This window comes from Budorcas taxicolor, chromosome 22 (genome assembly GCF_023091745.1).
Source record: "Budorcas taxicolor isolate Tak-1 chromosome 22, Takin1.1, whole genome shotgun sequence".
Lineage (NCBI taxonomy): Eukaryota > Metazoa > Chordata > Mammalia > Artiodactyla > Bovidae > Budorcas > Budorcas taxicolor.
In genome coordinates this window covers 28324404-28349085 of record NC_068931.1, presented here as the reverse complement: position 1 = coordinate 28349085, position 24682 = coordinate 28324404, and positions in this window count along the sequence as shown.

Here is a 24682-nt window from a genome sequence, read left to right as displayed (position 1 = left end):
GTCTGGAGACCTCTAATTAACTAGGTTCAAACAATCAATTGTCTTTTTCACCTGTTAAACGTAAAGAGGATGAAAATAAGAGAATAGGGAGTGCTGTGCCTCTGGTGAAACAGAAGATTCATGTCCATCTTAAGTAAATACAAATATGCGTATTTGTATTTACTTTGCAAACATCAAACAAAATGCATCTTTAGGCCAGGTTTCTTAGATTTGCTTACTTGTGTCACCAGATTTGACATAAAGGTTGAGGAAAGGAGGGATAGTAATGGATTGCTATGCTGTAATAATGTAAGATTTGGACCTAGGAAACCATCAACAGGGTATTTATGAGAACAACATTTTGGTAACTAAGTAAAGGATAAATTAGACATTGATATATGTATATATATATATATATATATATACATTATCATGTGCAAAACAGATAGTTAATGGGAAGCTGCTATGTAACACAGGGAGCTCAGCTCGGTGCTCTGTGATGACCTAGAGGGTTAGGATGAATGGCAGTGGGATAAGGCAGCCTCAAGATATAGGGGATATGTGTATACTTATAGCTGACTCACGTTGTTGTATATCAGAAATTAACACAACATTGTAAAGCAATTATACTCCAATTAAAAGTAAATTGAAAAGAAAATAAATTAGAAGAAGGAATAAGGAAAGCTATTAGGTTGCTCTTTTGGGATAGTTCAGGGTGGCAAACTTGCAAATGTAGCTGTTGTTTGTTGTGTTTTAGTCACAAAGTCGTGTCCAGCTCTTTTGCGACCCCATGGGTTTTAACCCTTCAAGCTCCTCTTTCCATGGGATTCTCCAGGCAAGAATACTGAAGTGGGTTGCTATATTCCTTCTTCAGGAGATCTTCCCCACCCAGGGATCAAATCCGCATCTCTTGCGTTTTCAGGCCAATTCTTTACCACTGAGTCACTAGGGAAGAATAAGAGAATATTGACTAGATTTGGGTCACTTGAAGGATGATGACTTCCCTGGTGGCTCAGATGATAAAGCGTCTGCCTACAGTGTGGAAGACTCGGGTTCAATCCCTGGGTCGAGAAGATCTCCTGGAGAAGGAAATGGCAATCCACTCCAGCATTCTTGCCTGGAAAATCTCATGGATAGAGGAGCCTCATAGGCTACAGCCCATGGGGTTGCAGAGTCGGACACGACTGAGCAACTTCACTTTCACAAGGACGATGAAAATATAGCAAGAGTGAATTTTCTGATATGGAGGCCTAGATGGGTGGTACCAATGGATACAAGAAAAGAGTTATATGATGCCACTCAGTGTAAGGGAGAATAAAAATAAGTCTGGCTATCTTTTATGATACATCAGGAACGTGATGAGGAGATATTTCCCATGGAGCATACTTTTTATATGTAAAATGTCTGCTCATCATGTTCTTGATGTATTATAAGCCCCTACTTTCTTCTTTAATCTATGTTAAGAACATGTTAGTAAGTTTATTTTAATCTAAAATCTTTCATTAGAGTTTAAATTATATGATTCTGCTACCAAATAACTGTCCAAACTTGGGCGTTTCACCTGAATATCTTTGTGTCTTGGTTTTCTCAGCTATAAAACAAGAGGACTTGCTTAGATTATGTCCAAGGACACTTCTAGATTTCTTGTACTACAGCTTTTAATTATCTCAACTATTATAAAACTTTCTTAATAATGTATAAAATCAAATTTTGAAACGTATTTAGTTTCAGATTTTTGAAAAGTTGTCAGTGTTGTAATCTATACCATTATGATGCTATAAATCACAAATACTGTGATATTTATAATATAAATTATATGCTGATATCATAAATATTTAATAAAACCAAATTTAATATTTGAAGATCTAAACGAGGAGTCATACATTCTGGAAGCAGATAACCATGCAAAGTTACCTGTAGACCTGTAAACCTGTAAAGTTATCTGTAAACACAAGCAATGTTTTTTCATACCATTGTTTGATATTATCAGATTTCAGTGGGCCCAAAATGTGTCTCTTTAATTAATTTAGAAAACATAGCAGCATTACTGCAAGGTCTAAATTATAGAGGACTTGATGTTGACACTGACGGATATTACAGAAGTAAGATGTAAGTTGGCTGCATGATTTGTAAAAACTGTGGAACAAAATGTTAATTATAAACATTCCGTGTCATTTGTTCGGACATTTGCTGAAGTGAGGTGACTTTGCATCTGATCAGTGTGAAATAGACAACTCTATAGCTCTTGTCGGTGTGATGAATCTACTTCCACAATAGTCTTTTTCTCCTCACAATAGACAGTTAATTCACATCCTGTAAGTTCATGACGACTATTCCACAGACAGTCATCTGGATTAACTTCTGTTAATTACCACTGAAATGTTGGGCTTTCTGCATAAACTATGAAATGATCCTTTAGAGAGCAGACTGAAAATGACTTTGGAGCCTCTGCTACAGAACCCCTTGGTTCTGTGGTGCAACATTTAGCCTCTTTGTAATTTAATTTCCTACTTTGAAATGTCACTTGCCAAATACCAATTCGACTCCCCTTACTCTACATCCCCAAATCCTATCATAAATGTCACATATGATAAGAAATGGATTATGTGGATTTGCAAGAGGGAATTTCTCAGAGATGAATTCTCAGAGATACAATATCATTTTCACTCCATGAAAATGTTCACGTGATTTGCATAGTGATTCTATTTCCATAATTTATATCTAAGCCCATGGATCTCTGCATTATTTCAATATGATTATGTATGATTCAGGTTAGCCTTCATGTAAGCTGAGAATCCTATATTTAATTCTAGTTCAGTTGAAATTTGGCATAAGTCATATTCTACTTTTGTCTATTGACATAAACTATTGGACAAATTACTGCTTCATTTCTCTATAAAAATTGACTTTCTAAATCTTCCTAGTGCTCTGATTTCTTTTGGAAATAAAGAACATTCAAGTAAGACCTATTCAGAGGTCAATTGCTATTCTTCAAAGAGTGACTTTAAGTTATTTAAACCTCCAGGGATTCTGAAATAGACTCTACTATAAAATATTTCAGTGGTGTAGTGTTCCATCAATAAAAAGATACACTCATACTAAATCAAACAAACAACAACAAGAAGTGGAAAGCTTAGAGATTTCCTGAGTTTGTAAGTATTACAGTCATGTTGCTGAAGACATGTCATTCTAAAAAAATATTCCTTGATCTAGTTTTATGTAGTTTTCATATAATTTGATTCTATCTTCTCTTTTAGCAATGAGGTAGCAGTAATAAATGACCCAATCAAAAAATGGGCCAAAGAACTAAATAGACATTTCTCCAAAGAAGATATACAAATGGCTAACAAACAAATGAAAAGATGCTCAACAACACTCATTATCAGAGAAATGCAAATCAAGACCACAATGAGGTACCATTACACACCAGTCAGAATGGCTGCTATCCAAAAGTCTACAAGCAATAAATGCTGAAGAGGGTGTGGAGTAAAGGGAACCCTCTTACACTGTTGCTGGGAATGCAAACTAGTACAGCCACTATAGAGAACAGTGTGGAGATTCCTTAAAAAACTGGAAATAGAACTGCCTTATGACCCAGCAATCCCACTGCTGGGCATACACACCAAGGAAAACAGAAGTGAAAGAGACACATGTACCCCAATGTTCATTGCAGCATTGTTTATAATAGCCAGGACATGGAAGCAACCTAGATGTCCATCAGCAGATGAATGGATAAGAAAGCTGTGGTACATAAACACAATGGAGTATTACTCAGCCATTAAAAAGAATACATTTGAATCAGTTCTAATGAGGTGGATGAAACTGCAACCTATTATACAGAATGAGGTAAGCCAGAAAGAAAAACACCAATACAATATACTAATGCATATATATGGAATTTAGAAAGATGGTAATGATAACCCTGTATGAGAGACAGCAAAAGAGACACAGATGTATAGAACAGTCTTTTGGACTCTGTGGGAGAGGGAGAGGGTGGGATGATTTGGGAGAATGGCATTGAAACATGTATAATATCATGTATGAAATGAGTCACCAGCTCAGGTTCAATGCATGATACTGGATGCTTGGGGCTGGTGCACTGGGACGACCCAGAGGGATGGTACAGGGAGGGAAGAGGGAGGGGGGTTCAGGATGGGGAACACGTGTATACCTGTGGCGGATTCATGTTGATGTATGGCAAAACCAGTACAATATTGTAAAGTAATTAACCTCCATTAAAACAAATAAGTTTATATTTAAAAAAATAAATAAAAAAAAGAATGATTTGTATGTTTGTAATGTTTTGTAAATCTCAACTTCCTACTGCACTTGAATTATACTCTAATTTCAAGTCATTGCTTTTTAAGTGTATACATTTAGCTGCATAAAAATATTTTAAAATTGGAACAGTCTCCTTATTTTTTCTAGATTAACCCTTGAACCCTATATATCGGTAAACTTTTATGTCTAAAATAGCTTACATTGTTCTTCTGGTAATGGTATAGGTAAATCTAGAAGCACTTTATCATGTCTTTGAGTGTCAAAATGTTGACCTCTTAATATAGCACTTGTTATTGGTTTTATATTTCCAATAAACATCAAATAAATACAAAGCATTGTATAAGGATAAAAATCTATTCAGTAAATTCTCTGTTTAAAGAAGTCCTCAGTTCAGTTTAGATCAGTCACTCAGTCATGTCCGACTCTTTACGACCCCATGAATCACAGCACGCCAGGCCTCCCTGTCCATCACCAGCTCCGGGAGTTCACTCAGACTCACGTCCATCGAGTCCGTGATGCCATCCAGCCATCTCATCCTCGGTCACCCCCTTCTCCGCCTGCCCCCAATCCCTCCCAGCATCAGAGTCTTTTCCAATGAGTCAGCTCCTCGCATGAGGTGGCCAAAGTACCGGAGTTTCAGCTTTAGCATCATTCCCTCCAAAGAAATCCCAGGGCTGATCTCCTTCAGAATGGACTGGTTGGATCTCCTTGCAGTCCAAGGGACTCTCAAGAGTCTTCTCCAACACCACCGTTCAAAAGCATCAATTCTTCGGCACTCAGCCTTCTTCACAGTCCAACTCTCACATCCATACATGACCACAGGAAAAACCATAGCCTTGACTAGATGGACCTTAGTCGGCAAAGTAATGTCTCTGCTTCTGAATATGCTATCTAGATAAGTCATAACTTTTCTTCCAAGGAGTAAGCGTCTTTTAATTTCATGGCTGCAATCACCATCTGCAGTGATTCTGGAGCCCCCCAAAAAAAGTCTGACACTGTTTCCACTGTTTCCCCATCTACTTGCCATGAAGTAATGGGACCAGACGCCATGATCTTTGTTTTCTGAATGTTGAGCTTTAAGCCAACTTTTTCACTCCCCTCTTTCACTTTCATCAAGAGGCTTTTTAGTTCCTCTTCACTTCCTGCCATAAAAGTGGTGTCATTTGTATATCTGTGGTCATTGATATTTCTCCTGGCAATCTTGATTCCAGCTTGTGTTTCTTCCAGCCCAGCATTTCTCATGATGTACTCTGCATATAAGTTAAATTAGCAGGGTGACAATATACAGCCTTGACATACTCCTTTTCTTATGTGGAACCAGTCCTAGAAGGTATTTAATATTACCTTTAAATATATTTATATTTGAAAATATTTTCAAACTGTCAAACACTATATAAATACAAGCTGTCATTATTATTTTTAAAAAACTTTCCCCACCAGATTATGAAAAATCAGTATGGCATTTGCTTTTTTATAGGTTATGAATGGTTCTTCACCACCCACCCCTCCCCGGCCCATAGCTCAGTGGTAAAGAATCTGCCTGAATTGTAGGAGCTGCAGGAAATGCTGGTTCTATCCCTGGGTTGATTAGGAAGATTCCCTGGAGGAGGGTATGGCAACCCACTCCAGTATTCTTGCCTAGAGAATTCCAGGACACAGAAGCCTGGCCGGCTACAGTCCATAGGGTCACAAAGATTTGGACATGACTGAGTCAACTTAGCACACATACAGGGTATGAATGAGGCTGCACTGAGCATTGACTTATCTTGGTTTAGAATGTATACTTCGTATTTCTTCCCTAATTTTTGCCCATGGATATTCTGTGCTTTAGTATCTCTTTATTTGCATCAAAGGCTTTGAATCAGGATGCAAAACTTATTGCTGAACTTGAGTATTAGGACTCAAGGAAATCAAGAGATACACTGCAATGGCAGGAATGATGATGGTGTGAGGATGGCCGTCGACTGCAATCAGGGTGAATAAGCAGGCCTAACGCTGTCTTGGTGAGGCCCCAGAGGGCCTAAATAAAACGGGCTTCCCAGACTTTTTAGGTACTTGCAATTTGGCAATTTTGGTTCTTGCTATTGTTTGCTTTCAGCAACAGATGTGGTGAGTCCCATGTAGTTTCTAGTATTTAGTTTTAAAGAGGACGATGGAGTGGGTGTGAATATTGGGGCTTGGGTGTTAATGATAGAGCCAGTGGGAATGAGAAAGCTGAACTCAGAAAGAAACATTTGGCTTTATCACCATATATATCAAGGAGTATATGTGAATGTGCTTTATATATAATTCATATATTCTTTGATTTATCCTTTTCCAGGCAAGTGATCTGAAAAAAATTGTATGCTCCATCTTCTGTATTATTTTAGTTTTTTTATCACTTCATAATTTACTATTGTAATTTCAACAGTTAAATTTTAAACATATATTTGCATATACATATATATGTGTGTGTACATGTGTATATGTCTATTGGAGTAGAAAATGGCAACACACTCCAGTATCCTTGACTGAAAAAGTTCATGGACAGAGGAGCCTGGCAAGGGGTCACAAAGAGTTGGACATGACTGAGCAATTGAGCACGCATATATGTGCACATATACATATGTGTATGTATATATACAATACACAACTGACCACACATATATACTTATGAACTGGTGTAATGTTATTATTATATTCTCTGGGCCATACGTAGTCTCTATTCCAGCAGCTCTTAAATCTTCAGAAGCACAAAATTCACCTGTGATGTTTAAATCGGCCCCTGCCAAGACTCAACCACTTTCAATTCTTATTCAGCCAGGTCTGGGACTGAATCTAAAAAGTTGCATTTCTAATAAAATCTCAAAATAATCTGATGTAAGAATCATGTGGATTACATTTTTGTAACAATGTAAGCTTTGAAAATGTTTATAATTTTTATTTCATACAGTTTTAAAAAAAAAATGTGAGAAGGGGGAAATAGCTCCACAAGAGAGTTTACCAATGTGCACAGAACTCCTATGGTTCATTTAATTATATGAGTTTTCCTTCAACTTGTCCATACATTCCTTTTAATTGTTAAAATAATTTTTTCAAACTTTTTGGAATTGTAAAAATAATTTTTTCAAACATTTTCCTGCATCAGATGCTATTCGCTTCTTCCCTAAGGTCTGAAAGTACTAAGATTGGCTTACAAAGTCACTTTGCCTCTTAAGCAGTTTGATGTAGCTACCATTGCTGAGAGATCACTGCTTGGAATTCCTCATCTCTAAGGTCTGAAAGTGCTAAGATTGGCTTACAAAGTCACTTTGCCTCTTAAGCAGCTTGATGTAGCTACCATTGCTGAGAGATCACTGCTTGGAATTCCTCATCCCAGGTTCCTAGACCTTCAATGTAGAACAGAATCACTGCCTGACATTTGAGTAATTTTTTAAGCATCTAATTATCTGTGTCACTCTGTTAAGATTTTAGGGTTTCACACAATTTTAAACTGTTCAATTTCAAGCTCAAAGGTCTTCAAAGGATCGTTGCTTGTATTTCACTCAAGTGCAAATGGCCTGTACAATAGTAGACCTTGTTAAATGATCCAGGGGTGAGAAAGACCTGATTAAGAGCATTCAGAAATCGAAAGTGGGGGAGATTTTTGAAAGAACTTATGAATTGAAAGGATCAGATAGTAAAGAATCTGCCTGCAACGGAGGAGACTCAGGTTCGAAAACTAAGGCCATCTGCTCTACCATACATACGATCTGGTAGGAAATGTTATATTTAATGCATATTGTATACTTGTAGCATTTTGATCTCTAAAGTGTGAGTTTTATCAATCGAACACTGCAAGCTAAAATGTAAAATGTGAAAATGTGCAATGGAGAGTTTTTACTTTGCTGTTTACATGCTTCATAAGGGATGTTTACATGCTTTTTAAGGGATGTTTCCCTGGTCTTAGGTTTCCCTGGTGGCTCAGACGGTAAAGAATCTACCTGCAATGCAGGAGACCTGAGTTCAATCCCTACGTCAGGAAGAACCCCTAGAGATGAGAATGACCACCCACTACAGTATTTTTGCCTGGAGAATTCCATGGACAGAGGACCCTCTTTTTTTCCTAACACTCTTTTTTCCCCTAGCACTTTAAGTGTATATGTCAGATGTGAATATACCAAATTCCCAAATTATGCACCATAGTTTTCTATGTTGTTGGTCAAAAAGCATGAACACAAGTCAAATGTGTCTCAGACATTCTCTGCTCTGCCTGCTTTGTTAACATAGTGACATTTTTTTGTCCACTCACTAGCTGGAAAACCTCAGACAAGTAAGTTACCTAGACTCTTCACTTCAGTTTCCTCATCTTTAAAGCTGGTGTGATATTAGAACCTAAATTATAGGGCATTGTAAGGGCGATAATATGTTTATTTAAAGCAATTAGGACAGAGCTTGGAATGTGTTAAACTCTTATGGTAAATAGCTGGCTGCAGATATTATTATTAGGATCACTTGGAATGGGGAATTCCAAGAAGCATCTGTGAAGAAAATGATGAAGAATATTCTGTCTATTGCAGAATATGACAAATATTGCTTAAGGTTATTGCTGGACATTTCAGAAATATGCTCAGATATTTTGCCTTAGTTTTCCTGAAGGAAGATAGGAAGAGTCTTCTTTCTTTCTTTCTTTCTTTTTTTTTTCTTTGTGGGATTCCCTGAAACAGTAGTAGCTTAGATAATTTATTCTAAATAATAAGATGAATTATTTAGTCAAATGTCTTAGTGTAGGCTGTCTAAGTATCAGAGACAGGGTGGCTTATAACAACAGAAATTTATTTTTCATGTTTTGTGGAGGCTGGAAGTCTGAGATCAGGGTGCCAGCATGGTCTGGTTCAGGTGAGGGCCCGCTTCTGGATTTCAGATCATGTTCTGGGATAGGGAGGAGGTATAACTTGATTTTCATAACATTAAGTTATCACACTGACTTTGTTTTTTCCCTTTCCGCTTCATTATTTCTATCTATCTGACAACTGTCTTTGAATTATAGGATGCTTCAGAGAGACTTACTTCACACCTATTCATACATATTAAATGACAGAAGATAAAGTATGAAATCTCAGTAACAGATTCTGTATAACATATCTAAGGGAAATATTTTAAAATACCATTTCTCTTACTAAAAGAAAAATACAAAAATTTAAAAAGTCTAAATAACATAAAACAAACATAAGAAGCTTTAGATAAAATTCATGTTAATGTTTTTTTTTATTAGCTAAATTTCAGGATAAAATTATTTTTAGTGAGCAATACATAAATTTTAGTTTCTAGATTTACAGTGATATTTAAAAGAATATAAAATTTTGGGCATGATAATTAAATGAATTTTAAGAACTTGTATCTTTCCAGGAAAAAAAAAAAAAAAAAAGCCCTGTCAATATTTCATTGCTTGAAAGGAGTTTTATTAAAAACACACAAGACAGTCTCTCACTTTTCGTTTGGTTTTGTTTGCCTGAAAGATTTGGCGAATAGGTCAGCAACAACTGGACATACAAAACTGAACCCACTTGAGTGTGAGATAACTTCCATACAGTCTGCACCTTGTCCTCTGCAAAGATTGAAATAGGACAGGAAATGCAGTGAGATTTACTGCAGAGTTCCAAACAAAACCCATGAAAGTGACTGAATAACAAAAACGTAGTAATAACTGGCTTTGTTGTACATGATTCTTGTATATTTCTGATACCAGTGTTTTGCTTGTCCTGCACTCTACCTATCTTTCCTTAGAAATAAGAAATATAGATTTGATTTGCCTTTCCCTGATGTTTGGTGATACTGAGCATCTTTTCATGTGCTAGTTAATCATTTGTAGGTCTTCTCTGGAAAAATGCCTATTCAGGTTCTCTATCCTTTTTTAATTGAATTTTTTTTTTATATTGACTGTATCCATTTTTGTGTTTTAGATATTATTATTTTATTGTATATATCATTAACAAATATCTCTTCCCATTCAGTGGGTTGCCTTTTTATTTTGTTAATAGTTTCCTTAGTGGTGCAAAAGCTTCTTAGTTTGGTGTAGTCTCATTTGTCTATTTTTGTTTTGTTGACCTTCCCTGAGGAGACAGATCCAAAAAGATGTTGGTAAGATAGATGTCACAGAGCACACTGCCTATGTTTCCTTCTAGGAGTTTTATGGTTTCAGTTCTTACATTTAAATCATTCCATTTTTAACTTATTGAATTTGCATTGTGTGACGAAATGGTTTAGTTTCCATTTTTTTACACGTAATTGTCCAGTTTTCCAAAAAAAATTATTGAAGAGACTGTTTTTCCTGCAATTTATGTTCTCGACTCTTTTATCATAGATTAACTGATCATATGTGCATGGGTTTATTTCTGGGCTTTCTAGTCTGTGCCATTGATCTATGTGTTTTTGTGTGAGTATCTGTTTTCCTTACAATAGCTTTGTATCATAGTTTGAAGTCAGAGTGCATGATACTTCATATCTGACAGAATGGCTATCATCAAAAAGACGAGAAATACAAATATTGGTGAGGACGTGGAGAAAAATCAACCCATGTACACTTTTTTGGTGGGAATGTAAATTGGTATACCCACTGTGAAAAATGGTAATGAGTAATTAAAAACTTAATGGTAATGATAATTAAAAACTAACATATAACCCAGCAATTCCATTTCTGTGTATTTATCAGCAGAAAACAAAAACACTATTTCAAAAAGATATATGCACTCCAATATTCATTACAGCATTATTTACAGTATCTAAGATATGGAAACAACCTAAGTGTCCATTGATAGATAAATGGATAAAAAAGAAACTGTCATTTGTCTCATACAGCATAATGTCATTTAGGTCCACCCATGCTGTCCAAGTGGCAAGATTTCACTGCTGAAAGGAAATCAATAGAATATCAACCATAAAAAATGAAATCTTGCCATTTGGACAACATGGATGGACTGAAAGGATATTACACTATGTGAAATAAATCAGACAAAGAGACAGATACTGTATGTTTTCATTTATGTGTAGAATCTAAAATATAAAACAAATAACAAATATAGCAAAAAAGAAAGAAACTCAAGGATATGGAGAACAAGTTAGTGTTTACTAGGGTGAAGAGGAGAAAGGCAAAAGAAGATTCAAATTAGGTGAAGGGAATACAAGATACAAACTGTTAATACTGTTGTATAATAATAAGTCACAAAAATGTACTACACAGCACAGAAAATATAGTTAATAAAATATTCATAATTTTGTATGATCAAATCACTATCTTGTCTACCCGAAACTACTATAATATTGTAAGCCCATGATTCTTCAAGAAAAATGTAAATAAAATAAAGAATATAACTATTTCCCTCAAACAGTTAGTATCTCAGACATTATTCATAGTGCCTAGTATTAAAAAAAAAATTCCAAGTGCAATATATATAAACCAGTAAAGCATAGAAAATTATACTTAAATACTTTCCTATCAGACCCATTCATACTTTCACATAACATGGAAAATGGGCGTCACTTAAACCTATGTTGCTCCATCAGTTCAGTTTAGTTCAGTCACTCAGTCATGTCCAACTCTTTGCGACCCCATGAATCGTAGCACGCCAGGCCTCCCTGTCCATAACCAACTCCCGGTTCACTCAGAGTCGTGTCCTTCAAGTCAGTGATGTCATCCAGCCATCTCATCCTCGGTCGCCCCCTTCTCCTCCTGCCCCTAATCCCTCCCAGCGTCATAGTCTTCTCCAATGAGTCAACTCTTCACATGAGATGGCCAAAGTACTGGAGTTTCAGCTTTAGCATCATTCCTCCCAGGGTTGATCTCCTTCAGAATGGACTGGTTGGATCTCCTTGCAGTCCAAGGGACTCTCAAGTCTTCTCCAACACCACAGTTCAAAAGCATCAATTCTTCAGTGCTCAGCCTTCTTCACAGTCCAACTCTCACATCCATACATGACTACTGGAAAAACCTTGACTAGACGGACCTTAGTTGGCAAAGTAATGTCTCTGCTTTTGAATATACTATCTAGGTTGGTCATAACTTTTCTTCCAAGGAGTAAGCGTCTTTTAATTTTATGGCTGCAATCACCATCTGCAGTGATTTTGGATCCCCCCAAAATAAAGTCTGACACTATTTCCACTGTTTCCCCATCTATTTCCCATGGAGTGATGGGACCAGATGCCATGATCTTTGTTTTCTGAATGTTGAGCTTTAAGCCAACTTTTTCACTCTCCTCCTTTACTTTCATCAAGAGGCTTTTTAGTTCCTCTTCACTTTCTGCCATAAGGGTGGTGTCATCTGCATATCTGAGATTATTGATATTTCTCCTGGCAATCTTGATCCCAGCTTGTGTTTCTTCCAGCCCAGCGTTTCTCATGATGTACTCTGCATAGAAGTTAAATAAGCAGGGTGACAATATACAGCCTTGATGTACTCCTTTTCCTATTTGGAACCAGTCTGTTGTTCCACATCCAGTTCTAACTGTTGCTTCCTGGCCTGCATTTAGGTTTCTCAAGAGGCAGGTTAGGTGGTCTGGTTCCCATCTCTTTCAGGATTTCCCACAGTTTATTGTGATCCACACAGTCAAAGGCTTTGGCATAGTCAATAAAACAGAAATAGATGTTTTTCTGGAACTCTCTTGCTTTTTCCATGATCCAGTGGATGTTGGCAATTTGATCTCTGGTTCCTCTGCCTTTTCTAAAACCAGCTTGAACATCAGGAAGTTCACGGTTCATGTATTGCTGAAGCCTGGCTTGGAGAATTTTGAGCATTACTTAATTAGCATGTGAGATGAGTGCAATTGTGCTGTAGTTTGAGCATTCTTTGGCATTGCCTTTCTTTGGGATTGGAATGAAAACTGACCTTTTCCAGTCCTCAATAAAGGACAGAAATGGTATGGACCTAACAGAAGCAGAAGATATTAAGAAAAGATGGCAAGAATACACAAAAGAACTGTATAAAAAGGATCTTCATGACCCAGATAATCACGATGGTGTGATCACTCGTCTAGAGCCAGACATCCTGCAAGGTGAAGTCAAGTGGGCCTTAGAAAGCATCACTACGAACAAAACTAGTGGAGGTGATGGAATTCCAGTAGAGTTATTTCAAATCCTGAAGGATGATGCTGTGAAAGTGCTGCACTCAATATGCCAGCAAATTTGGAAAACTCAGCAGTGGCCACCAGACTGGAAGAGGTCAGTTTTCATTCCAATCCCAAAGAAAGACAACGCCAAAGAATGCTCAAACTACCACACAATTGCACTCATCTCCATAGTTACTCCTAAAACAGTGAAGAAGGACAAGGTAACCAAAGTAAATCATACAAAAATAATGTGCTCAAAACCCCAGAAACTTCCAAAATTACAAATTATCTTCTTAGGAAAAAAACAAAACAAAACAAAAAACTACCCAATCCTAGCAGATATCTCCATTCTTCAGCCTTAGCTGTGAGCTAGAGCACACACAACCTAAACTATGGCAGGACACGCACATCATCAGTAATGGGACAAGCCAACACAAAGTACTTATTGATATGATGTACTAACGACAAACTATACCTGCTGGATTCTTACAAAAACTGTATAACCTGCATTGAATAATCTGGACTAATTTAGTCCAATTCAAAATTTTAGACATTCTCAAAATAACTGGCCTGAACTTTCCAATGTTAAGTCTGACAGATATGAAATCTAAAGGGTAATGTGTCATCTGAGATTGAATTCTGGAATAGAAAAAGACATTAGTGTCATTACTGGCAAAATCTGAATAAGGTCCATAGATTAAATAATACAGCATTATCGTTATTTTCCTTCCCTTTTGATAATTGCATTCTGCCTACATAAAGGAATGTTCTATTTTAATAAATACAATGAATTTATAAACTCATGGAGTATTTAGAGGTGAAAGGGTATTTAAAAGTAGAATTTGAGTCTCACAAAAATGTAAAAAAAATATGCACACACAAAGATAAATAGACACACAGATAACGAAAAAGAGATTGAAAGAGAATGATGAAATACATGTGAAAACATGGTAACATTCATGGAATGTGCATGAAAGACAGGTACATGAAACTTCTTTGCACTAGTTCTATGCTTCCTTCTACCTTTTACTACAGTGGTCGTAAATTATTTCAATAGAAATGTTAAAAACATATATCCCCAAACTCTTGAAGTTCAGCCTTAAACTGGAAGCATACAGATTCTGATAATGAAAGGTTGCAATATAATCATGGTAAAGCACATTTCCTGTTTCCCCCTTTTTCTGTTGCATTATGACACAAAGCTTTGTGAATCCCATTGCATCATCATTAGACAATTACTATTTTTTAAAAAACTGACCAAACTGATAGTATGCTGCTGCTGCTGCTGCTGCTGCTGCTGCTGCTGCTGCTGCTGCTGCTGCTGCTGCTGCTAAGTCGCTTCAGTTGTGTCCGACTCTGTGCGACCCCATGGACGGCAGCCCACCAGGCTCCCCCGTCCCTGGGATTCTCCAGGCAAGAACACTGGAGTGGGTTGCCATTTCCTTCTCCAATCCATGAAAGTGAAAAGTGAAAGTATACACTAGTGCTAATCTGAAACTTGTAATAACGGATACACACTCCAAAGCTTGGAGTAAGGAAAAACAGTATCTTCAGGGGAGCTTCCTTGGTGGCTCAGTGGGAAGGGGACACAGGTTTGATCCCTGGTCCAGGATGATCCCCTATGAGCAGAGCCCACGTGCAGCAGCTACCAGCCCTAGAGCCCATGCTGTGCAACAAGAGAAGCCACAGCAATGAAAAGCCCACGCACCACAACTGGACAGTAGACCCTGATGGCTGTAACTAGAGAAAAGCTTGGACAGCAATGAAGACTCAGCACAGCCAGCAATAAATAAATAAAATGATTTTTTTTAAGTATTGAATTGTCAGAAGACAAAGAAAGCACTTTAATGAATTTCCCTATTCTGGAGATAAATGGGAAACTGGGATCGTGGGACAAGAAGAGGACGGGGCTTTGAGTCCATTGAGGGGAGGCAACGGCTTTAAAGATGAATGGACATCGTGAGCAAACAATGGCTGCATTTGCAGGGCTGCTGCACACAGCCATCCAGTGCTTGTAATTGAGGATGATTACGGTTAATGACGCCAGTAATGTGCACTCTCAAGCCGGCAGGACAATGTAATTTGTATCAAACCTATTCAGTATCTCTTCAGGCATTTTGCCTGGTTTAATCTTAGTGCAGCACTGGGTGTAGAGGGCTGGTCTGGAAGCTTCACAGCTGGCTGAAATTAAAATGTTCATGGGTTTCCCCCACCCCCTCATCCCTCCAGTATATTTGAAAGTAAATAAAGCTGTTTGAGTCTTGATATCAGCTGGATGGCTTAGGGCCTGTTGTAGTTTAACGTGACAGGACCAAGATCTTTAGTCCTGAAAACACTAGGTTTTAGTGTGCAGAAAGGAAGCAAAACATCTGTCTGTGAATTTCACTGATGAGGTGTTAACCAGAAACAGCTACACTCTGGGGCAAAAGGAAGCTGTTTTACATTTCAGTACAACATTATGTGTTGCGCTGTGAACACAACATTATGTGAGGATTTTCAAAAGATAAAAAAAAGTTAGTTAATAGCAAATATGTCCAGTCTCCATTTCTCCAAATACTAGGAGGAAATCCCTAGCAAGCAAAATTGTTTATGGAATCAATTCAGGAACAGATCCTGTTTAGAAGTTAGGCCATTCATTTAAATCCAGTGTCAGATAAAACAAGTACATCTTTTTAAACTATGAATTGAAGGAGCATAAACATGCCTTTTTTTCTTTTTGTTTTCTGGCTTATTCATTTTAGAGAGGAGAAAGGAGAAGTCTCTATAATTGTACTTGTAATTTTCAGACACAGATTACAAATGCCGAAGCATGACAGAGTATGTACACAAATGAGATGGAAATACATATAAGGCTCAAGATAATTACAGTTCTGAAAAAAATGCTATTGTGTTCTATCCCTCAGTTTAAGTAGAGTTTTTCTTTCCATGCAAGCCAATGCAAATCATGACATTTGATCAGTTCCAGGAGCAACATTTTCAGTCCAAACAATAATGTCCATCAATGACAACAATAAGTTGGGATTGGAAAGTAAGGTTAAAGGGTATCTATATCCTAGTCTCAGTGCTAGCTTAATGGCATGGAGGATGATTGCTATGTGGAAGGAGCAATGGTATCCGGATGGCAACATGGATGTAGGCTTCAGGAAAATACGAATAACTCAGATGATTGTGGGACCATGAAATTCTTCATACACAAGTATCTCACAATTTATTTTATTTTAAAAATGCTTATAAATCAAACTAGTTTGCTCTCACATGTATTCTCACATGTTATAAAGTTTAAAGTTTATGAGAGATACCTCACAATAGGTTGTAGATTATGTTGTTTAGTTCCTGTGATAAATAATGTTGGATGTGAACATGCACTTGTTCATATGATTATAAATGCCATGAGCTAAATTGGCTATAAATGATTTTATGTTACCTAGCATGGAAATACTGTCATTTCTTACATGAAAAGTAATTTTAAAAAGTCATCTAGTATAAAGACTCAGGATTTAGCAGTTTTACCAATTGAATAGAAGAAATCTCCAACACAATCAAATAAAATATTAATCTGGGTATTTTGCAATTTTTCCTGTATCACATTCTTAAGAAAATTACTTTGAATAGTAAAAGGATAGCTATTATAATGCAATGTAAAATACATAATTGTTGGTCTGAGAGTAATACAGTTCATCCATGTGATCTATGAGAGACAGTCAAACTGTTGGACACATTCAGACAAAATATGGCTGTAATTCCCCTCATATCTCTCCCAACAACTCCTTAGTCTCCCTCCAGCAATTAGTGGCCATTTTATCTTGATTTATCTTTTGGATGTTGGTAACAGTTGGACTGTGAAGAAAGCTGAGCACCAAAGAACTGATGCTTTTGAACTGTCGTGTTGGAAAAGACTCTTGAGAGTCTCTTGGACTGCAAGGAGGTCCAACCAGTCCATCCTAAAGGAGATCAGTCCTGGGTGTTCATTGGAAGGACTGATGCTAAAGCTGAAACGCCAGTACTTTGGCCATCTCATGTGAAGAGCTGACTCATTGGAAAAGACCCTGATGCTGGGAAGGACTGGGGGCAGGAGGAGAAAGGGACGACAGAGGATGAGATGGCTGGATGGCATCACTGACTTCATGGACGTGAGTCTGAGTGAACTCTGGGAGTTGGTGATGGACAGGGAGGCCTGGCATGCTGTGACTCATGGGGTCGCAAAGAGTCGGACATGATTGAGCGACTGAAGTGAACTGAACTGAGCCCATCCCTAAGTGCTGAATATCCTCTGTAGGAGGAAATGGCAACCCACTCCAGTATTCTTGCCTGGGAAATTCCGTGGACAGAGGAGCCTGGTGGGGTTACAGTCTATGGAGTTGCAAGAGTTGGACATGGCTCAGTGATCTTGCCTGGAGAATCCCAGGGACCAGGGGAGCTTGGTGGGCTGTCTTCTATGGGGTTGCACAGAGTCAGACACGACTGAAGCCACTTAGCAGCAGCAGCAGCGACTAAGCATCAACAACAGTCAATACTCTGGCTGAGCTCAAATACTTGTCCAGAATGCTAAAGATTGCATATCCTGTGCTCCGTTGCAGCTAGGACACTCCAGAGATTTCCTGGCAGATGCATCCATGTAAAAATTGGAAGAGAAATGTCTTCCTGACAAATGTCTCATAGAGACATTTCATTTTTCTTTCCTTTAGAATTGAGAAGTAGATTACAAGCACTAGCAGTAGCTATTAGAAATAACAGACATGCAGACACGTTGACAATCTTCAGGGTCAAAAATAATTATAGCAGATGAGAGAAGAGGTTGTTGCTGTTTAGTTGCTTAGTCCTGTCCCAACCTTTTGCAACTCCATGGTTTGTAACCCACAAGGCTCTTCTGTCCATGGGATTTCCCAGTAAGAATACTGGAGGGGGTTGCCATTTCTTTCTCCAGGGGATCTTCCCAACTTAGAGATCAAACCCACGTTGAACATGAACATGCATTGCAGGCAGATTCTTTACCCCTGAGTCACCAGAGAAGTTCTAGAGAAAAGGTAGCTACCCCTCGATCTTTTCATGAAACACAGCATACCAGGCCGTTGAAATAAATAAATGTAAATGTTCAATACTTTAATAAACATCCCAAGAGTGGACTTTGTCAGCCCATCCTATCAGGCTTTCAAGAGATATTAACACAAGACAAAAGGCCAAGCTGGCTAACTGAAACTTCTCTTTCCACATATTTTGTACTAATACTATTTTCTCCCCAATTTACAGCATGTCATGTTTTATATGATGTTGCGGTGACACACCATGATAGTAAAAAAGCAGCAGACACTTAACAGTAAGACTTACTCAGAGATTTCCAATCTGCTCTTTGGAAGACAATAAGAAAAAATCAGCATTTTACTTTTCTTTCCAAAATGTTTTTCGTCTAGAGAAGAACAAAAAAGGTTTTAAATCATCAATAATTTCCTGGATATTTGCTTGCCATTACTTCTTCAGATAGCACTCTACTGAAATTATCTCATGAAATATAGAATAAGACTAAATTGCCACATTTTTCTCTTCGAAAATTATTCTTTTTCCCTAATGTTAGGTGGTAACCTTTCACTACTTGACACCTTGCACAGGGCATTCTGCAAAAAGGCACTTTTCTATTAATACTTTGAGGCCTGCATTCAGGCTATTGCTTGAATGGCTAGGAAAGAATAAAAAGCTATTCTTTTAAAAAATAAGTTCACTGTGGAAAAGAGCATGGCTTGGTCTCAGATTTAATTTATCCTTGACATGTTAACATTTTGAACTATAGACTTTCTAAAGTTGTGCACTCATACCAATTTACATATATATACACATACATATATATGCTTCCCAGATGGTGCTAGTGGTAAAGAATCTGCTTGTCAATGCAAGTAATGCAAGAGACGTGGGTTCAATCCTTGGGTAGGGAAGGTCCCCCGGAGTAGGAAATGGCAACCCACTTTAGTATTCTTGTCTGGAAAATTCCATAGATGGAGGAGCTTGGCGGGCTACGGTCCATGGGGCCACAAAGAGTCGGATACGACTGAGTGAATGAGCATATATAGCATATACACATGTACAGCTTTTTAACAATAGATTCCTCCCCACCCCCAACTAAATCAGATTCAGTATTGTGTTATATAGGTGCAAGGACATTTTGGTGGCAGTTTGTTTTTTCAATACTAAGGAGTTTCGTCAATTTTGGAAACTAACGACACCTTAGGGGATCAGAATTAAGAACCAGATTTTAAGATCTGCATATAGATCTGTTAGAAAACATTACATTTTAAAAACATATTTCCAATAAAAATGTACATATATTTTTAAACCATCTTGGACATAAACTTTATGGGTAGCAATAAGTGAATCAGAAACATATGGCCTGTATTTTCACTCGCATAAGAAAGGCTGGTTAGCTTAGTGTCTGAAATAGTTGATGAAACTTTTTTTTTAATGTCAAGACTGATATAAGCAAAAGGACTAAAACTCTAGAATTCAAGAGTAGTTACTGCTGAAATGTGTTAGCAGCAGTCCTCAGCCTTTTTGGCACCAGGGACCTATTTCATGGAAGACAAGTTTTCCAAGGACCAGGGAGGGTGGCTGGGGGGATGATTTGGGGACGATTCAAATTTATTCAATTTGAATTTATTTTTTAAATAAATAAATGAAGCAATTTACATTTATTGTACACTTTACTTCCAATATAGTACTGCCACTGATCTGACAGGAGGTGCCAGCTTGCAGCCTGGAGGTTGAGGACCCTCGTGTTAGAGAAATGGAATCAATAGGGTATGTGTGTATGTATGTGTGTGTGTTGACTTCTATTGAATGACAGGCATCTTTTGCTCCTGCTTCCAGGTTCTTTAAGGAAATTTTTATATACATTCCTCTATATGCTTGTGTATGGTCTCACCAAATGAAATGTATTTCTTTTTCTAATGTAATACTCATAAGTAGAAGACAAAAATTTTAGAGCTCTAAGAATGTAAAGTAATGATTACATATGTGAATATCACTGCATTACAGAGATAATTATTAGTCTTCCAAGTAGAGACAACTGTAGGCAGAGGTCAAAACTCGGAAAATAGGATATAAGGCTTAAAATAGTTGCATGTTACAGTATTTCAAAGGACAGGTCCTCTGTAAAATAAGACAGATGTCACAGTCCTTGCTATTTGTATCTCTAGCGTATGTCACAATCTGAAATGAGATGTTGCACTGGAAAGGACTTGTAGAGGTTATCCAGTGAGTCCTAGTCCTCCATTCTGTCCTATGTCTACTGATAATGTGCCACTTAGAGCTAATATTTAGGAAAATATTAGCTTTTATATTTTAGGGCTGTACAATCTGTTGTTGATGGAATCTCAGAAAATGCTTTATAGTGTCTGAGTAGAATTCTCCTGTTGAATCAGATGTCTTCTGCCTAAAAGTATCACATATGGAGACCAATAACACTATATCTTTTATTAATCATGTCACAATTTTCAGACTACTGTTTCAAATGTTTTTATAAGGCCACTGAAGCCTCAGAGTAAAATGAATATGTGGTTGTCAAGGTGCATTCCTGGGCAAGGAGCCAGAGAGGCAACCAGGCAACCCTCTCCAGACGTTTTGTGATGACATGTGACATCATCTGAGTCATACAGCTTCCCTTTCTTTGTGCTTTACTCATTTGCTAGTCATTGTCTGACATTTATTACATTTTTCTCCTTCACTTTTCTGTATTTAGGCCAAAACCCTCTTGAGCAGGTCTTCTAGGCTCTAGTTAAAATAATTTTTCCTATTCTCTTGAGATGAGCTCTGCCTCTGGTTATGAGCTCATGTTTTTGACATATAATCCCATTATCCAGGAATCAAGATCCTGCTTATTGATACCATCTGTACAGTCCATTGTTCACATCTTAGGTCTTTCTTTCTCAGGTTTTAACTCTTAGGAAGACAGTGTGATGACAGGACCATCTGTACTCCCCAGTCTTTCATCTTCTGACCCAGGAAGGTATGGTTCTCAAAGTATTTTTCATCTAGACATGGGTCAGTGGGAGTGTTAGGTGGGTGTGGATGCAGCATGGATGTGTCATTGAGCCAGATGACACACACCCTAACCAAGAATGACCCACGTCCAATCTTTTCAGTAACCCTAGATGTGAAATCATCAAACTTCTCCTTTTTCAAGGCCCAAGTTGACCCAATGTGCTTTGTTCCCTGGAATTATTTGCAGAAATTGTGGAAATTTAGACATTGATGCTTCTAGGATCTGGAGTCCAATCTTTCAATGCATAGATCTACCTAAGTCTATGGGCTTCCTTGGTTGCTGCTGCTGCTGTCACTTCAGTCGTGTCTGACTCTGTGCAACCCCATAGATGGTACCCCACCAGGCTCCCCCGTCCCTGGGATTCTCCAGGCAAGAACACTGGAGTGGGTTGCCATTTCCTTCTCCAGTGCATGAAAGTGAAAAGTGAAAGTGAAGTCGCTCAGTCATGTCTGACTCCTAGCGATCCCATGGACTGCAGCCCACCAGCCTTCCCCGTCCATGGGATTTTCCAGGCAAGAGTACTGGAGTGGGGTGCCATGGGCTTCCCTGGTGGCTCAGTGGTAAATAGCCTGCCAATACTGAAGACACTGGTTCAATCCCTCATCCGGGAAGATTTGGAGAAGGAAATGTCAAATCACTCCAGTATTCTTACCAGGAAACCCCATGTACAGATGAGCCTGGTGGGCTGCAGTCCATGAGGTCACAAAAAGTCAGACATGACTCATCGACTGGACACACAAACCTAAGCTAATATCTTTCAAATTGATTCATGCTTCCTCACTTTTCCTTCATATATGGGCATATATCCTACAAAGTATGTGATGTGAAGCAAAACAGACCAAACTAGAATTCAGGTGCTCTGACTTGAGCTTTAACAATGGAAATAGCTTTGTAGTATTAGGCACACATTAAACTATCCTTAAGACTCTTATTTTCTCATCTGAAAAATTCATATAAGAGTTGATGATTGTATAGCATCAGAGTGTCAGTTGACTTTTAGTAGGAATTTATCTTTTTTATGGAAGTAAGATATGAAGTGGCATTTTGAAAAATGTTCCCTAAGTTTGAAAAAGAAAACAAACTGTTTATCTAGTGCTTTGTCTTAAAAAAAAAAAAAAAGACAGCACTTCACTGTGATGTTAAACTAAATTGTATGTTCTCCATAAATACTCCAGAAGTTATAATAATGTTATCCATTTAAAACCTTTCAAGAGCTACCATGTGGGTGATATTTAAAGATCATTGTTCTGAAGCAATAATGTAGAATGAGCTACTGAGCTATCAACAGCCTGTGTTAGTGACAAATATAATTGTATATAAATGTTTTATATGATGCACCAACATGAGTATTTGATGAGTACATGCCATTAAATCCAAATTTATTTATCACTGCCATTCTGTGCAAGGATCTCATGTAAATTATTTCCCTTGGATGACCTCTCCATTGCAAATATATTTCATTTATAAAACTCTTATTAATTTAACAGGCTCATGGTTTTACCATTTTCCTCATTAAGGAAATTTACCATTTCCTCATTATTATGACATGTTAACCCAGAAATTTTCATAAGAAGGATTTAAAAAGGTGGTACAAGTCCCTGGGATATTTTATTTTCTACAGCATAGCCTTTCCTTCTAGAGGAATTGTATAGCAGAAATACAGCAGCATATAGATGCCACACTTTGCCTAGGAAAAAGTTTACTTTGTTTTGTTTTATCACCTACTTTTTGAATACCCAATACATCCCAGGCACTGGGATAGGCTATAGAAACATACAGAGGCCCAATCACTACACTTCAGGGACTCATTGTTTACCGTGGGGCAAAGGGCTGCCAGGGGCAAGATGGTGGACAGAGCCTTTGCACTCACCTTTCCTCTTCGCAAGTCCCAACATGCTATTACATGAAGGTAAAGAAGAAATAAATTCATAACTAAGGGCACGGGAAGACAGCAGCAAAAAGATGGGTTTCAACAAATTTCTGGTAGACACAAAAGAGACAGATGGCTGAGTGATTAATCAAAGAACAGAAAGACGCAATCTAGAACACTGGCAGAGGGAGTTGTAACTAATGGAAATCAGGCTTTTCTGACAGAAACTCCAAAGGGGCAGCAGACGGAGTGATGGCAGATGCTTTGATGGGTGGGAGGAAGAGACAGATCTAAGAACAAGGTGATTAATGGAGGACGTTCAAGGCTGAAGTGAACTGCCCACACCTCTTCCTACAGCTCCTTATGCTGGATGCTTTACTCCAGGCATGAATACAAATTTTAAAAAAGCTGTCTGGGGAAAATAACAGTAATTAGTTCAAACAATAGAGACCCAGAGTGAAATCTTTCTTATCTGCTCATATACAAATGCCCCAGGACAGGAGTCACTTCCATGAATTCTCACTCGAAACCATTTCCTACTGAATTCAAAGTCTCCCAGTTCAATATTCTCAGACGTTTATGAAAGCACTCCAGCATGAAAAAGAATGACGGAGATATACTAAGTAAATACTAACAGTGATATGATTAATTTAGAGAACTGAAACGCATTTTATAAATTTCATGAATATCCGAGGTGAATTTGAGAAAGTTCTTTATGTACTAACTAACCAAATGCTAAAAAAGAAAAATAATAATCATGAGAAGGAAGAAAAAGTCTTGGAAATTAAGTCACTATTGGAATAACATGTTCAATAGGAACGTTGGAAGAGTAAATACGAAGTAATTTCTCACTAAGTATAACACAAACAAAAAGACATACAAGAGAAAAGAAATGATCAGTTTATGATGCCTAACATTTGACTAATAGGATATTTTTGTGAAGAGGAAGATAACAGTGGTAAAGTGATCAAAGATAAAGTGCCAAAAAATCCTTCAAAGCTAATGGGAGAAACAAATCTAATTCTAATTAAAAGAGATTTTCCAAGCACTGAACCTTAAAATATCTAGGCATATTACTGTGAAATATGAGAAAAAACAAAGATCCTGAAATCACCTATAAATGACAGATAATCAGATCATCATTAACTTAGCATCCTAGATGAAAATGGAGAAACGCTTTCATAGTTCTTAGGGGAAATGATTTTATATGTAGATTTATATACTCAGCTAACTTTTGTGGGGCCCTAAATGGGAAACCTTAAAAAGAAGGGCTAGCTTTGCGGTTTAGATCTAAGATGGCGCCTGGAGGAAGAGATGAGGGCGTGGCTTAAGTTGTTTGTCAAAATTTTTGATCGGCTCTCTTGATTTCCGTGCACGTGGACAACAGCGTGATCACCATAGACCCCTGTCATGATGTAAGCACGTGGTAATCTGACCTTTAACTTGATTGGTAGAACTATGGAAAGT